Here is a 17,594-nt window from a genome sequence, read left to right on the forward strand (position 1 = left end):
CTTGCTCCTACATCCCCTTTTGTTTTTGATAGTGACAATGTTTCAGTGTCATTCTGATACTTTGGATAAGAAAACCAGGTAAGTATATTTTTGACTGTTGCAAAAATCTTTTTTTTTTTTGCTTAAAACCCAAATACAGCACTAGGAAAAAAATTTCAGAAGCATGATGATTAGTATTAGGCATAATTTAAAGGAGAAAAAAGAGGTAAAATTAAAATGCATTTTTTAATGTTTTTGTCCATCTTGTAAAAGAGTATCTGTGAAGCAGTGTTGCCGGGAAGATGAAGAGATGAGAAAGAAACTACTGGGAATGTCCAGAGAGCTGAGTTATTAAGGAACTGGTTACCCATGTAGCTTAGAGAGCTTGGGAAGCTGCTGAGGTAGGATGTTTTGGTATTGCCTGTGGCATGTGAGCCAGCTGGCTACAGTAGCTCTAGAGAGCTCACCTTTGTTGTGGTACTATCTTGATTTCCAGCTGCCCAGGGAACTGCTAAACCTTACCAGCTCCTTTAAGAGCTTGGACGGTGCTGAGAGCTCTGCCAACCAGACCATTTATAAAACCTCTACAGGGCTCAAGAGATTAAGCAGCCAGGGTTGGCTAGATAAAGGACTTTAGCAGCCAAGCTCCCAGGAGGTGGGCTGGGGGGGTGGGTTGCAGAGTGGCCACAAATGACTAGATTTTCCAACCTTAAATGGTTTCAACCATTTTGCAACAGAATTGGCATATTCCTGAAGAATGCTTTGATCCTGTCAAATCCCTTATTTTCTAATGGATGCGAGGAAATTTCTGACAAGCTCCAAACCTTAAAAGAAACCAAGTAAAAATCTTTGCATTTGTGTGTTTGTTTTTTAAATAATACAGCAATAAGATATATAGGCAGATTTTGTTTTCGTCCACTGAGAATGCAGTGCTTCAGCTTTCATAAAACTCTCCTGTTTACCCAGTAGGTAAAATTAATCTCTACTGGGCTGTGAAGAGCTTCACATATATCTGGGTACTTTTTGTGGTGCCACAAGTCTATTCTGCAATGGTCCTTATAGTGGGGAAATACTAATTTTTTCCTACTTTACACTGAAATATATTAGTTCTGAAAATTTTCTTAACTTGACAGTGGTTATAGTGGTTATTTCAAAATAGAGATACATCCAGACTGAAGTTTTGCAACTGAATAATTTCATTAGCCAAATTTAGATTTTGGTGTGAATGGTCAAAATGGTCCTTTTAAAAAAATGAACTGGGCCAAAAGTCCAGATAAAACCAGCAAAATCTTGAAAGCCTTTTCTTCACAGATCAGGATCCCAATGAAAAAAATTCTCATTTTTAGTGCTTATTATGCTCACTATGAATACCTAAGCCCTGTAACCAATACATATATACATTTTAAATTAGTCATACTCTTTTTCTCAAGAATTTTTCAATTAATTTTTTCAATTTAAATGATTCAATTGAACTTTTCCTTTCATATCTAAAAGGTGAAGAAAGTTAGACCACTCCCTTTTCCCTGGTCTAGTGGCTTTCCAGAAGCCAAATTGGTAAGTGAATGCTATTCCTAAACCCCAAATAAATCTAAGATAAATACTTTCACATGGTTTTGATTCCATGCAAATTCTTTGAAAAAAAATTGGGATGTGTTATGGGGTTTTTGATTGCTTTGCAGGTGTAGTTTGATTTTTGTTTCACAACCTGCATTTGTAGATAATTTTCAATGTTGCCACATTCCATGTGCTAAAATATTATTTGTTTTTGAAGTTTAGAGAATGTACACATCTTTTTATCTTAGTTACAAACAAAAGAAAAGTTATATTCTCTATATATCATTATTCTTTACCAGGCATGATCAGTCCGTTATCCAGCTGTGAGCACCTGGCATTATCTGTTGTTAACAGGTAAATCTTTCTGTGATCGAAACTGTGTTCCCCTTTTATGAGTTCAAGCAGCGTGTTTGAAGTGACATAAAAGACTTATTTTGAAACAAGGTAAAATGCTAGTTTCTGAAAAGTTACTAGATTTCTTAGAGAAAGAGTTGTTGGATCATTACATTGTGTAATTAAGGCCACAGGTACCAATTTACCTAGGAGAAATTGGGTTTCAGAGCTCATAATTGTCATAATTAATTCCTTAAAAATGACATTTAGAAAACAATAGTGTTGCAATAGCTATGTCTTATCAAGGACAAAATTTCAGTGGGAATGAGTGAGAGAAGAAACAGCAGCTGATTTCATTGCTTTTTAACACATATATTTTATTAAGGCTTTGCCATTAATAAAGGTTTTAAAGAAGATCATATCTTCTGGCTGTAAGAAGAAAAATCCTTCATATAGGATGCAAGGCCAGTAACCATCTGGAGAACCATTTTCCTTAGAGGATTCCTGAGTTGCTCCCATAAGACCAAATGAAATATCACTCTCAGAAGAAGACTATGGAATTAGTGCAGGGCAAACTTGCCTATCTGCCTCTATCTCTTTTTTTTCTGATCACTGAGATGCTATCAACTTTAACAAAACCCGTGCAACACAGGTGTCATATCACTGTGGTTTTCCCTCAACACTTCTTTCAACATCTCCCCTTGAGATCTTCATTTTGCCTGGCAGATCTACTCTGGCTTCACTGCCAAGGATTGTTTTGTGCCTGGCAAAGGGAACTTGATTTGTCAGAAAATATAAAAACAAAGAACCAAGGTACTTTGAAAGAATTAGCTAAGATAATTTTTTTTTTTGACCAGAAGATATAATACCTCACAGACCTTCATATGCAATGTTAATATGTAATTTTCTGTTTCGACAGCTCATACAAGATGCAGGGTCACTTTTTTAGTGTTGTGATAACTGTGGAATGCAAGTTCTTTATTGTTTACACTGTTTTGAATCAGCATCTCTTTAAAAATTTTTGCTCACTCATTTTGATGCAAAATGCAACATAAGGCATTGTGTTTTCCAAACTTAAATTTTAAATAGTGTTAGGTTATGAAGATTATCACCACTGAAGGTATACTGTGAATGTATGGAGATGTAAAAAAACCCAAATACGTCTTTGAAGAATTAAACATCTTATTAATTTAAAAACCAGCACCTGAATAATAATTTGTTGTCTAGTTTGATTTCTTCTGTGTATGTATATGGCAACATAAATTGTGACACGAAGCATGACTCCTATAGTTTGCTTTTTTAAATACATGAGAAAGTTTATAAAAAAATATTAACTTCAGAAATAATAATATCGTCATGACTAGGCTTCGTGAACGAAGATTTGGGAAGGGGTCTACCCACATTTTTTACAAGCACGCTGGTGGCTAAAAAGGCCAATATGAGATAGACAAGTCCAGTTGCAAAAGGCACAGCAGAAAGACTCCTTAGATGGTGTATTCTGCATACACGATTCTTTCTGCGTTGTCTTTTCTCCTCAGGAGTGATCCTGCGTGCGTTCTCAAAAGAAGCAGCAGTGTTATAGCAGCAGTGTGTCTCCAGACCTCCCCGTTGGAGGCCAGAGTAGACCAGTTATGTTGATCAAACTTAAGGCTGACGTTAAGTTTACAGCACACGAGTTGATGGTCTGTTTGGCATTCTGCACTAGGCATCATGCAGGTATGGTGGACATCATGGACATCTCTCCGTCACACCAAGACATAATCAATGAGGTACCAATGCTTGGATCTAGGATGCATCCAGATTGTCTTCAGACTATTTTTCTGCTGAAAGATAGTATTAGTGATGGTGAGCTGTTGCTCCGCACAGAATTCTAGCAGAAGGCGACCATTATCGTTGCAGCTTCCAACACCATGCTTGCCTAATATTCCTTTCCAGGCTTCAAAGTTCTTTCCTACTCTGGCATTGAAATCACCAAGGATAATGATGTTATCATCTACAGGCACCTTTTGAGTAAGGCGGCGCAGGTCGGTGTAAAATTTATCTTTTTTGGCAGGGTCAGCTTGGAGAGTTGGGGCATATATACTAAAGAGGACGACGTGCTGGTTGTTGTGGAGTGGAAGGCGTAGGGAGATAATGTGGTCAGAGTGACCTGTCGACAGATTTTCGAGTTTAGGAACAATAGAGTTTTTAATCATGAAGCCAACTCCTGAGAGATGCTTTTCGGTTCTGGGTTTACCTGACCAAAAGAGTGTGTAACCAGCACCATGTTCTCTAAGGCTGCCTTCTTTGTGGAGACAAACTTCACTGAGAGCAGCTATGTCGATGTTGAGACGTGACAGTTCGTGGGCAATTAGGGCAGAATGACACTCAGGATGTCCACTATCCGCAGTATCAAGCATGGTTCTGATGTTCCAGCTTGCGAGAGTCAATTTGGGTACACCTTTGAAGGCAGGTTTATGCCTTTGTCTTTTGATCTTTGTGTGACTGCATTAGTAGAAGATGCCTGTTGGCCGTGGTTAACCAACCGGGTGAAAGGCAGAGATGAGCTTTGGTTAGATCACCTTTTCTAGGCCCCTCTCCAAGTGGAGCAAGCAGTGCTGTCCTTGAAAAAGTCTACTTGGTCATTCAGGGTGCTGCCCAAAGAGACTGTCATCTCTGGGGTCAGTCTCAGGCGACCAATGTCCTGAACCACCTGCATGCAGGGTTGGGTCTGCGACTTCCAGTGCACCTTTCACCTACCGTTTTGACCCTCACCTGTCACTACAGGGCTTTACAAATGTGGATATCACCCTCGAGCCTGCACAATGAATTTTTTAGGTGAGATGCAGTATGTGCGGAACTGAACTCACCCTTTAATCCTAAAGTTCATCTGCCAGGGCCTAGCAAGCTTGGACGCTGACAGCGAGGTCCTTAGGACGTAGGTTTGATTAGATTGTCCTTCTCTTAGATGGATGACCTTACAGGGCTAAGCGAGCTCCATCTACCCAGGTTTGGAATTAGAGTTGTTCTTCTCCTAGGATGATTGCCAGAAGGCTAACGAGCTCATCCTGCCCATGGACATATTTTATCTGACGCTTCAAATTGGACCTGTCTGTCATGGGCGACCCTACTGAGGACATGTACCATCACCAGCATAGCTCGCAACCTCATGGGGGTACATAGGCTTCTTTCCAACTCAAAACAGTTAGGGCAGGCCCTTCGTTCCCTACTTTTCTGCCACCCATCTATACTCAAACCCAGGGAAATACCCAGGAACATCCTTTTGTCCTGACCACCCTTTTGGGACGCAATAAATAAATCCAAAACAAACCAAACCTGGGCAGTAGCCGCAGGTGAGCCAAAACCAAACTGTTCTGGCCCCCGCACCCACCCGGGGCTTGGGTGCCTCCCATGACCCCAGCCTGTCCAGAACCCCTCAACCCCCCAGAAGAACCCACTATCCACCTTGGCCTTATCCTCCTCCTACCATGTCACCACAGATCTTCCCTCACACTGCTCACCTGCGACACTCCATACAGGACTGCCCCGCCCACCCTCCCGCCAGTCTGAGGACCCCTATGGCCCACCCGACACCCTTCCCCTCCCCTAAGCTGGACTGGTAAACCTCTGTGCATTCTGTAGTTCTTCCTCTCCTCTTCCACAAGGGCACAATCCCCACTGGTGGCTGTGTGGTGTGCCTGGTGGCTGTGTGGCCGCGGTACAGCCTGGAGGCCAGTGTGTGGCCCCGCAGCGCAGCCCCGGCGGAACCAGCGTGTACCAATAATAATGTAACCATGTAACTAAAACCAATATAACATTAAAGTAGTGAAATAGCTCTCATTTGTAACATTTTTCTCGGAATACATTGTGTGACAGCCAAGTGCCAGAATATCTATTTTGTCCAGAAAACTGAGGCAGAAACAAGGTGATATAGAGACAGTAAACAGGAAGTCTGTAAAAAATATGAAACTTGATTCCACATCTCCAGAGCCAGGTTAGCCTTAGGACTTTTATTCCATACCAATGGAGATATCTCGTATCTTATCCTAGAAACAACCTGGTCTTCATAGCTGGTCTTCTGTTCCTTTCTGGTCCACAGTACAGTTATTGCCTATGATGCAGTGTGTAATGCTATCATAAAAAGGGGTTTTTTTTTTAGTTTATCTGCATTTCCATTTTTTGTGTTTCTATTTAATCAGATACTTCTTCACTGGTTATTAAATAAGCTTATTTTTTTTTTGTCTGTGTAAGGGCAAACTTTGTGAGTCACTAGACCAAACAACTCTTTTTAGATATTGTCTTTCATGTAAGGACTTTGGGTCCTTAGTACCCCTTTCTATGCTGACTGTCCTATTGGAAAGGAGTAAAACTGTTGAGGAAATCCAGATAAAATAAGAAACTCCTCAAGAGTGACATTCTAAACTTGTGAAAAAAATCCAGGAAGAGAAAGGCATCTCCACACGAGCCCCAGCTGAACTCTTCAGTTCTTCCCCACCTCTGCAGCTCCAGGAGGCTGGCTGCCCTCCTCAGTGCTCCCCAAGGACCTCAGCATCTGTTAGAGAAGAAAAAACAACCATGAAAAAAAACATGGAGTAAGAGAAAGGAATGAGAAAGGAATGACTCATGCAAAGACATAAAAGCCTCATATTTCAGGTAGGTCTTGCTAATTCTGAAAGCTTATTTTCTGTTAACTGGGAAGCAGCCTGTAACATCCACCCCAGAACATGATGTTTCTCAGGACATTTGCAATATTTGACAATGAACCTCAGGAGTTTTCAGCATTCTCATCACCTTTGTGAATCTGACCCTGGCAAAGCCCATATCCATGCCCCCCTGAAATGACTGACTCCTTGGGCTGAGCAGGCGGGATGTGTCGATGGGTAGGGGGAGGTAGGATACCATTTTCTGGCTCCCAGCTGTCTCAGCTGAACCCCAAGGAGAGATCACAGGGCTGTCTGGTCCCCACACTGGGCTTCCTGGGGTCATGAGGGGCCATCATAGTGCTTGGTGAGGAAGGTGAAAACCTTCATGAAACCCGTTATCAACTATGCTTCCCAGGCCTCTGTCCTTGACCATTTAAATTGTCTCTGTCAATGCGGCAGCAGGAAAGGGCTGCCCTGTCCCGTGGGGTTATAAACTGCCTTAGCATTACCAAGGTTTTTCATTGTGAATTACTGTACATCAACCAAAATATACCTGAAAGCATAAAAAAGGAAGAGGAGGAGGTATGGAAATACTCTTCCCCACCACCTATTACAGCGGAAAGGCAAATTGCCTACTGGAGAAAACACCTAAGTTTTACTTAGTCAAGTTGCTCCTCTGAGAAACAGTGATGATCAAAGGGTTTTTTTTCTTTCTTTAATGCTGTAATTGTCACCCTGTAAAATTTTTCAGAGCTCATCTTAGAGCTCTCTGCTCTCATATGGAGGGCTGTAACAAAGTTCAGCTGTTCGTGCTCTGAAAAGGCAACATCAATGCTGTCAGTAGCAGCAAAACAAAACTGTGATTTTTTACCAGTAAGAGTGATGGTGCTCACAGCAGGTAGTGATTTTGGGCAAGAGATCACTGAGCTTTTAGGGTGTTACATTTTTTATCCTGAAATTCTGTGCAAATAATGAATAATCTTCCCAAATATACAGATGACTCTGTTAGGTCTCTGTTTTGTCAAACAAGTCAAAACCAGTAAGATTTATTCAGTTTTACTGCTGCACTGAGGAACTTCAGAGTACAGCAGAAATAATCAAGAGCTTCATAAATTCAAGTGGAATAACAGAAACATCCAGTGGCCTTTTTTTTACCCTTTTTTTTTTAACAGTGCTAGACTTAATGGACCACTGCAAAACACAATTCAATAATTTGAATTCAAATCCTGAATGACTGATAAGCTTTTGTGCTTTCTGTTGGGTATTTTTTATCACCATTTGTGAGCAACTTTTTTTCTTAGTGGAAGTTGATGCATATGGTTTCTTAAAAATTCTGAAGGTTTCTTCATACATCAGTATTGCCAATACCAGCACAGATGTAGATATTTAGGGAACGAAGGGCTTGGAAGACTTAGCATTAAAAACCAGAGGTTTATGTCTCTGGCTCCTGGGCTGTAAAGAATCTTTAACCATGGCCCTCCTTCAGTGTTATAGCTACTTTGACAACCCCATCATCATCATGGCTAGGCTTTGTGAATGAAGATTTGGGAAGGGCTCTACCCACATTTACTACCAGCACGCTGGTGGCTAAAGAAGCCAATGTGAGATAGACAAGACCACTTGCAAAAGGCACAGCAGAAAGACTCCTTGGATGGTATCGGCAAGACACGATTCTTTCTGTGTTGTCTTTTCTCTTTGATGGTGATCCTGTGTGCGTTCTCAAAGGAAGCAGCAGCATTATAGATGGTGTGTCTCCAGGCCTCCTGATTGGAGGCCAGAGTAGACCAGTGATGAAGATCAATGTGGCCGAGGCTGAGATGTTGTTTCAGGGAGTCCTTGTATCTCCTCTTCAGGGTTCCTCTCTTGCTGCAGCCAGTGGCAAGTTCTCCATAGAACAAGATCTTAGGGAGGTGGTGGTCCTTCATCCTGGAGACGTGCCCTGCCCAACGCAGCTGTGTTCTCAGCAACATGGCCTCAATGCTTGTGACTGCTGCTTATTCTAGAACAGATGTATTAGTCACATAATCTGACCAGTGGATGTTTAGGATTGTATGGAGACCACGTTGATGGAAGCATTCTAGGAGTCACAGGTGGTGGTGGTAAATGACCCATGATTTGGAACCATGTAAAAGAGTAGACAGCACTATGGCTCTGTAAACACTGATCTTTGTACTTTTCTTCAAGTGTTTATTCTTTTATGGAGTTTTCCAAAAGCACTATACGCCTTTGCTAACCTGTTGTCTATCTCTCCGTCAATCTTACCGTCCGAGGAGATGAGGCTACCTAGGTAATTAAACTGCTGGACTGATTTGAGCTCTGATTGTCCAATGGATAAATGGGGATGATGGAAGACTTCCTGAGGTGCAGGTTGGTAGAGAACTTCTGTCTTCTTCAAGCTGACTTCCAGCCCAAAAAGCTCAGCAGCATCTGCAAAGCAGGATTTTAAAAGCTGCAGAGCTACTTTTTTGTGAGCGGCGAGGGCAACATTGTCAGCATAAAGCAGCTCCCGGACAAGATGATTTAAGGTCTTAGTAAGGGCCTTCAGTCGCCTTAGGTTGAATAGGCTTCCATCAGTACAATATCAAATGTAGATACTATCTTGATCATTGAGGTCTGCCGTGGCCCTTTGGAGTATCATGCTGAAAAGAATTGTGAATAGGGTTGGTGCACGAATGTAACCTTGTTTCACACCACTGGATATGAGAAAGGGCTCAGAAAGTGCATTACCATATCTGACTTGGCCATACTGATCCTCATGTAGTGATATGATCATTTTAAGGAACTTGGGGGGACATCCTAAACGTTCCAAAATCTGCCACAGACCTTTTCTGCTCATAGTATTGAAAGCCTTTGTGAGATCAACAAAGGTCACATAGAGACCTTTGTTCTGTTCCCTTTGTTCTGAACTTTGTTCTGTTTTGTTCTCTTGCATCTGTCTGAGAACAAATACCATGTCTGTGGTACTCCTGTTGGCTCTGAAACCACATTGGCTTTCAGGTAGAATTCCTTCTGCTATAGTGGGTATTAGTCTGTTCAAAAGTGTTCTTGCCAGGATCTTGCCAGTAATGGAGAACAGAGTAATACCCTGATAGTTTGAGCAGTCTGATTTATCTCCCTTCTTCTTATACAAAGTGATGATGACTGCATCACAAAGGTCTGATGGTAGTTCACCTAGTTACCAACAGCGCACCACAAACTCATGAAATTTAGCATGGAGTGCTTGGCCCCCGTGCTTCCAGACTTCAGGTGGAATTCCATTAATCCCAGCTGCTTGCCAATTTTCACCTGCTGTATGGCCTTGAGAGTTTCTCCCATAGTAGGGGCAATATCCAATTCAGTCTAGCAGAAAAATTAAATTATATGCAGATACTGGTGATTACAGAGGGTTCTATGAGGCCTTGAAAACAGCATATGGGCCTACATACCAGGTCCAAAGCCCTCTACTCAGAGCAGATGGTCAAATGCTTCTCACAGATAAAATCTCCATTCTGAATCAATGGTCTGAACACTTTCAGACTCTTTTCAGTACCAGCCATGTAGTTCAGGACTCAGCAATTCAGTGCATTACACAGCAACTGATGACAACCCCATATACTCACAGAATCACTCAATGGGTCAGGTTGGAAGGGACCACAGTGGGTCATCTGGTCCAACCCTCCTGCTCAAGTAGGACCATCCTAGAGCACATTGCACAGAATTGTGTCCAGATGGTTCTTGAACATCTCCAGTAAGGGAGAGTCCACAACCTCTCTTCCAGGGCTCTGTCACCCGCACAGTAAAAACGTTCTTCCTCATATTCATGTGGAAATTCCTGTGCATCATTTTCTGTCTGTTGCCTCTTGCCCTATTGCTTGGTACCACTAAGAAGACCCTGGTTTCATCCTCTTGGCACTCTCTCTTCAGATATTTACAGACATTGATGAGGTCTCCTCTCAGTCGCTCTTCTCAAGGCTGAACAGGCCCAGCTCCTTCAGCCTTTCCACATAAGAGTCCCTTAATCATCTTTGTTGCCTTCTGCTGGACCTGCTCCAGGACCTTCATGTCTCTCTTTTGCTGAGGAGCCAGAACTGGACACCAGTTCCAGATGCAGCCTCACCAGGGCTGAATTAGCAACAAAGACAATTTTTTTTCTTTGTCTCCTCATGCTGGATCTCATTTTTGTGCTTATTTTTGCTGCGACGTATTTTGTGAGTTGTTCTAGTTTTTGGTATTTCCTGTCAATCTGAAAGTTGCAAAATTTTAACCTGCAGTTAAGTTGCTTTGAGTAATAAATCACTTTCCTGTGAAATCAAGGAATTATTTCTTTTCAGGGACAAGATTAGCTAGTTGGCAGATGTCAACTCGAACAAAATTAATCTAACTAGTTTGATATCCAACATGAGTAGTTGCTTACCTGTGCTATGGCACTGAAGATTGCACAAAAATATTGGTCAAATTTCATTGAAAAAAACCCCTGCAGAAATAAAGTCTGGCATGTACATAATGGTGGCTATCTACTGTTGTATATCTGTTATATACTGTATATATTTACTGTTATATATATCTCCGTGGATCAGCCTCTTTAGACAGCCAAAGCCATTTCAAAAATCGGATTTTAATGGACCATTTACATAAATCTGTTCTGGAACTGAGTAAATCCAGCCATGAAACTCTCACTCTGTATGCTTACATATATACATAAGTGCAACATATTGGAGTAGGCCTCATAAAAATAACTATAGGCCAGAACTTAAACCACAGTGATTTAGTTAAACTATGTTAGTCATTTGGCTGTGGTGTTGGAGATGGATGGTGCCATCACTAGCTACAGTCGTGAGAAGATATATAACAGTCTTCAAGGAGAATTTTGAACTCAGGACTGAGAGCTGACAGAGGGCATTCTCTCTCCTTGTCTCAGTAAATTATTTTGTGCAACTGTATTTCATACAGTTATATGTGGCTAGTACCTTTTTCTGGCTATCTGCAGGCAATTTCTGGCAGAGTGGGATTTCTGAGCAGCCCTTTGGAAGTGGTTTAAAGCCTAAAAATATGTGGAGCCCTGTGCCTGATGGATTTCAGACTTTGTGGTGGTGACAATATCTTACATTTAGTTTCCAGTTCTGGTAAGTTGAAGGGATGTTACCCATGTCCTGTTTTTGTGTCTCAGTCACTAGATAAGGATATCAGAGTGAGGCCAAAGTATTTTTTTATTGTCTATTTCATTTGGGTACAAATGAACAAGTTTTATCTACTATGTCCTTTTTTCATCTACAGTTAAATTGAAATAGAAATTAAAAAGCCTGAGGGGAAAAAGAAAGAAATGATGATGAGTGTTTAATTACGAATACTGCCAGTTTAAATTACTATGAAAAAATACCCATTCATTCCTTTATACATGTTGTGGCAGGAAAGCCTACCCCCTGATAAGACCTAAAATCCAACAGAATGCAAGCTATCAGCTGCTGGCACCAGGGTGCTGTCTTGGTGTTAAAGTATGCTAAGACCATCCTGGTTCACCAGGAATTTGAATATGCATCCTGCTCTTGAAACAGGATTTGACAGATAAGCTAGTCTGCTGGCTTGTAGATCTGCAACTAGCAGTCAACCATAGAATCATAGAACAGAATCATAGAATTGACTGAGTTGAAAAAGACCTCCAAGATCATCGAGTCCAACCCTTGATCCACTACCACCGTTGTTACTAGACCATGGTACTAAGTGCCACATCCAGTTTCATCTTAAAAACCTCCAGGGATGGTGAATCCACCACCTCCCTGGGCAGCCTGTTCCAATGTCTGATTATTCTCTGTAAAAAAATTTCTTCCTACTATTCAACCTAAACCTCCCCTGGCACAGCTTAAGATCTTGCCCTCTTGTCCTACTGCTGGTTGCTTGGGAGAAGAGACCGATGCCCACCTGGTTACAACCTTCTTTCAGGTAGTTGTAGAGAGCGATGAGGTCTCCCCTGAACCTCCTCTTCTCCAGGCTAAACAACCCCAGCTCCCTCAGCCTCTCCTCATAGGACTTGTGCTCGAGTCCCCTCACCAGCCTTGTTGCTCTTCTCTGGACCTGCTCCAGCACCTCAATATCCTTCCTGAACTGAGGGGCCCAGAATTGGACACAGTACTCCAGGTGTGGCCTCACCAGTGCTGAGTACAGGGGAAGAATCATTTCCCTGGTCCTGCTGGCCACACTGTTCCTGATACAGGCCAGGATGCCATTGGCCCTCTTGGCCACCTGGGCACACTACTGGCTCACGGTCAGCTTTCTGTCAATCCAAACTCCCAAGTCTCTTTCTACCTGGCTGCTCTCCAGCCACTCTGTGCCCAGCCTGTAGCACTGCATGGAGTTGTTGTGACCAAAGTGCAGGATCCAGCACTTGGCCTTGTTGAACCTCATCCCATTGGAATCAGACCATCTCTCCAACTTGTCCAGGTCCCTCTGCAGAGCCCTCCTGCCTTCCAGCAGATCAACACTCCCCCCCAGCTTTATGTCATCTGCAAATTTGCTAATGGTACACTCATCCAGATCATCAATAAAGATATTAAACAGGACTAGGCACAACATGATCCCTGTGGGACACCACTAGTGACCGGATCTCAACTGGATGCAACACTGTTCACCACCACTCTCTGGGCCCGGTCCTCCAGCCAATTCTTAACACACACAGGGTGCCCCTGTCCAAGCCATGGGCTGCCAGCTTTTCCAGGAGTATGCTGTGGGAGATGGTGCCAAAGACTTTGCTCAAGTCCAGATAGACCACATCCACAGCCTTCCCCTCATCCACCAGGTGGGTCATCTGATCATAAAAGGAGATCATGTTAGTCAGACAGGACCTGTCCTTCCTAAACCTGTGCTGGCTGGGTCTGATCCCTTGTCCATCTTGTAGGTGTTGTGTGATTGATGATCTACTTAGATCATCACTTAGGATGATCTGCTCCATAACCTTGCCAGGTACTGAGGTCAGACTGACAGACCTGTAGTTTTCCGAGTCCTCCTTGCAGCCCTTTTTGTGGATGGGCATGATGTTTTCCAACTTCCAATCATCTGGGACCTCCCCAGTGAGCCAAAACTGTTGGTAAATGATGGAGAGCAGCTTGGTGAGCTCTTCCACCAGGTCCCTCATCACCCTAAGATGGATCCCCTCTGGTCCCATAGACTTGTGAGGATCCAAGTGGCTCAGCAGGTCACAAACTGTTTCCTCCTGGATTACACGGGGGCTTTTCGGCTTCCTGTCTCTGTCTACAAGTTCTGGAAGCCAGTTGTCCTGAGAACAACCTATCTTACTGTTGAAAACTGAGGCAAAGAAGGTGTTAAGTACCTCAGCCTTTTCCTCATCTTTGGTGACTATGTTCCCCCCCGTTCAACAAAGAATGGAGGTTTTCCTTGACCCTCCTTTTGCTACTGATGTATTTGTAGAAGCACTTCTTGTTATCCCTAACAGAAGTGGCTAGATTGAGTTCAAATTTTACCTTTATACTATAAAAGTCCAGTCGCCTTGCATACAGTCAGATTCTTCTAACATAACCCTTCTTGGGGTATATGTGTGGAGATTCCTCCCTTGGCTGAGGATGCCCTCTAAAGTTACTCCTTCAGGCTGAGCAAAAGAGATCTTCCCACAAGTATGGGTGAGTTATATCAGATCTCTACCTAATAATTATTTCTTTTTGCTAGCTTTAATGTAACTGCTTCAATAATTGTTTTGTTACAGTACACTATGCTACTTTATGCTATATTATACACTACCAGTAGATTTTTAGTGTTTATATTGTGTAGTAAAAAGTTCTAATTAAGGTCTTTTGTCTGACCATTTGTATAAAATAAATTATTCATTTTATATAAATATTCTCATTTTGCCAATCATTAAAACCCGCGGGACAAAAGTTGTTCAATCATACATCTATAATTCCTTAAGTTTAAACCATTAACATAATTCGAGGCTAGGAGTGGGTTTAGTTGCTGTGGTGGGGGGAAACAGTTTTCCCTCTGAAGTTATAAAATGGTAAAACCCCAGGGGGTGGTGACCCTTGAAGTTTTGAGGTTTTACCCAATGAGTGCTTCTGCAAAATATAAACATAGCACAAAGAGAACGGAAGAGAAGATGAGGTTGTAGTTGTCGTAGAAGAAGTAGCCATGTTGTGAAAGCCACGAGGAGAAGCAGCAGGAGCCCCCTGGGGGGGGCTCTGGCCCCCTAGTCCCTGGTTGAGGGCTGCAGAGACTTGGAACAGTGTAAGACTGGACTAAGTGTCTGTAGCTGAACCAGGGGATGTTTCTCCACTGTGAGCCGCAGCAAGAGATACTGAAATGCAGTGGCAGAACTGCACTGACCAAAGAAACGGTGGCAGAGAGCCACCTAGACTCATCTCTGAGAAGGGGTTTAGGAAGAAAGGGAGTCCTTTCTGTACCTTGAGACTCACCGGCAAAGCTTTGCTTTTTAATAAATATGTCTAAGCCTCCCACTCCCACCCGCGACACTTGTATAGTTTATATTTAACAGTTAACGTGTGTTATTTCAGGGAAGAATTTGATATGATAATAATAATAATCTGCCTGAGATTCGTTATGCTAAATTTTGAATAAAAAGATAATGTTAAATTGTCCTAACTTTCCTTTGTCCTTACTGTGTAACTATTTAAATATCAGTTGACTGGCAATAAATATTTTCAGGAATTAAGAATAACTATTACTCTCCTGCATTCTTTGCTGTAGAGTGTACAGGTAGAAGTTCAGACAGCGTGAACTGTAGATGACATTTAGTGATTAATTATAGACACAGAATTGTTGAGATTGGAGGGGGCCTCTGGAGGTCATCCAGTCCAAACCACAGAGCAGCAGGGTCCACTAAAGCAGGTTGCTCAGTGCCATGTCCAGTCAGGTTCTGAATGTCTCCAAGGACGGAGACTCCGCAATCTGTCTGGGCAACCAGTTCCAGTGCTTGACTACTGTAAAAAAGATCTGACCTTGGATGGTTTTCATCTCTCAGCTGAAACCGATGCCAAGTAAGTGAGGCCTTCTCATTTTTATACCTGTGTGAAGTCAGAGAGACTGACCTGGATCACACACATGTTAAGTTTGTTTATTTGGAATAAAACTGCTACAAGAGATAAGAAACATTCAAAATTAGAAGGTAAGAACCACAGATCATAAACCTAAATCTGCTAAGACTTGGTCACACAGAATACATACAGACTATTTTTCTAACTGCTTTTTTCCCAACAGATGTGTTTTAGTTATATTTAATCCAGCTAACATGAATTACAGGGAGTTTCTGAGACAGTATTGATACTGATAATGTAATGTTAAACTGTATATCCTTTCTTAGCCGTTTTTGGCAGTTTGACCTGCTACATGTGCATTTACATTGTGACATCTCTGCTGTATTAATCATTATAATAACATATTACTACCTGGGACATAAGAGACAAAATGGAAGGCTGGCACTACCAAAGTCCCGTTTATATCCCCCAGATATATTCTGAGTGGTTCAAATTGCTTTTGCTGGAATTTAAGCAAATGAAATACTGGGCTATATTAAGATTGAAGGAAGCCCTGAATGCTATGTGCATATACAGAGTAAGTCTGTTTCATATATACAATGAGTCTAATCTGGTCCTTGTCTGGTCTTCTCCCTCTGCAGAGTAGGCAGAGTCCAAATGACTGGATATGTGTCCTGTCTCACTTAATATATAATTTTGAGTCCATTCTTGCTACACCTATACTGTATAAAGTAATCTCAATGTGATGCAGATTGCGTCCCATACAGAGTTCCTTTGAGTATGCTTAGGCAGTCAGAGCTTTTCATTATCATCTTGAACAGGATCTTTGCGTTTTCCCATATGGCACTGCAGGAAAACAGGATTGGATTCATGACACTTAAAAGGGAAAGCCTTTTGGTAAATTTCTACATTTTTAATTGTAATTGGATTTTGATTTGAAATAGAGATTTACAATGACTCTGCCATTGCTTTGACAATAAAATATAGTCAAAATGAACTGGGCTAGGCTGCTGGCTTCATTGAAACTTTACCATTCTTACTGAGAATAAACAAAGTTAATAATAAATAAATTAATTCTAACCAATTTTTATATAAATAAGAACTATATTTCTTGAAACTTGGTTATTACCTTGATACATACTCAATATAAATTACTAAACTACAAGTTTGCAAAATGCCATAGTAACACCCCTTTAAATTAACCTTTTCATTACTGTGAATAAAAAACTAACAGTAAACTTATATTCTTAGACTTGCATTTTCAAATTTATTTTAATGAAACAAACATCTAATTTAAACAGTAGCATTTATCTTTGTACAGCTGTTTGTGATGTACCTCATAAGAGTGATTTGTGAATAGAGAAGACTTACAGAATATCAGTTTGGAATTGACACTTGCAATATATTTTTTTTATTTTCTCCCTATTGAATTGAATTTAGAGCCAAATTCTGTTTGTTTGTGTATATAGACTGAAAGGCAGAGAGATCAGATCTAAGTGATTATGGAGTGGATGACTTAAGTACCTGGGAAAACCAGTTCATGGGCTGGGGTGGTCAGTCCAGCTGTATCTTGTCTGTATGTCATGATGAGACTTAGGGGTTTATTATTCTTCCCTTCTTCTACTTTCCCTTCCGCTTAAATGATACCAGGAACATGGTCAGAAAGAGACCTCTAGGAAATAGCTATAGCTATAATACACAGTGCCAGAACCTGTGTCCCTCTGGCTACATATTACAACATATTAGTACATTAAACAATCTCCTAGAATATATTTGGATACCGGAACTGAATTATCTGTGCTGTGACTTGCTTTTGGCTTGTGCCAGGTCACGCATCATATCCCAGTCACTGTCTAGAAGTTAGGATGGATCAGAGACCATTCTCAATAAGTATGAACCCTATTTTTGAGACTAAGTGAGCTTAATATAATGGAGTAGAGAGATGATGCCATGTGATTTTGGGACTGGGCAATGAGTATTGTCACTGTTTTGCTCAGTAGCTTATATGTAGCAAGTTCTTATGTGGCTATCCTGGGGGACCAGGATTTTGTGATAAATTGTCCTGCAATATTTTACCAGTTTAAGGGGTTTGTTGTACTCTACAAATATTCTTTAAAACTAGAAAAATAGT

The sequence above is a fragment of the Corapipo altera genome, unplaced genomic scaffold, assembly GCF_003945725.1.
Source record: "Corapipo altera isolate COAL_440 unplaced genomic scaffold, ASM394572v1 46, whole genome shotgun sequence".
Taxonomy (NCBI): Eukaryota; Metazoa; Chordata; class Aves; order Passeriformes; family Pipridae; genus Corapipo; species Corapipo altera.